This window comes from Apis dorsata, unplaced genomic scaffold, assembly GCF_000469605.1.
Source record: "Apis dorsata unplaced genomic scaffold, Apis dorsata 1.3 scaffold_1204, whole genome shotgun sequence".
Taxonomy (NCBI): Eukaryota; Metazoa; Arthropoda; class Insecta; order Hymenoptera; family Apidae; genus Apis; species Apis dorsata.
This window is the reverse complement of record NW_006264301.1, coordinates 212222-212665: the sequence shown is the minus strand read 5'-3', so window position 1 is coordinate 212665 and position 444 is coordinate 212222. Positions and strand designations below refer to the sequence as shown.

General features: G+C 43.7%; 1 protein-coding gene across 12 annotated transcripts in view; it reads right to left on the bottom strand.

Annotated features, from left to right (window-relative positions):
• LOC102677825 (collagen alpha-2(IX) chain-like) overlaps positions 1-444 on the bottom strand; it is a 342768-nt gene that overhangs the window by 141013 nt on the left and 201311 nt on the right. The window lies entirely within an intron of this gene.

Sequence of the window (444 nt, the reverse complement as noted above, 5' to 3'; positions counted from 1 at the left end):
AAAAAAAAAAAAAAAAAAAAATTAAACATCCCTTGTCCGAATTTTCACGCAGAAATATTATTAACAATCATCATTATTAAGCGATAATTATGAGCACGAAACGAGAATACTTTTCGCGTATCAAAACCCACCCAGCCTCCTCGGATTTCGACACAATTAAAAGCCAACAATCACCATCTTCTTCTTCCATTACACTCAGATTTCGCAATTTCTTCGAAATGCGGAGGGGAGGGAAGGAGAGGTTAACGTGAAGGGGCTGAATCGAAGAGGGGGGGATATTTTATCGGGCTGTCCGTCGCATTCCCCCTAAAGCGATTTAGATTACCTATTCCTGGATTTCTGGCGAAGCCAGCATTACCGGAAGCTTTCTTGGTTCTACTTGCACGCCCGACCGAAAGCAGATTACCGCTGAAAATGCTTTTTCGTCCCGGCCGCGTCAACGGC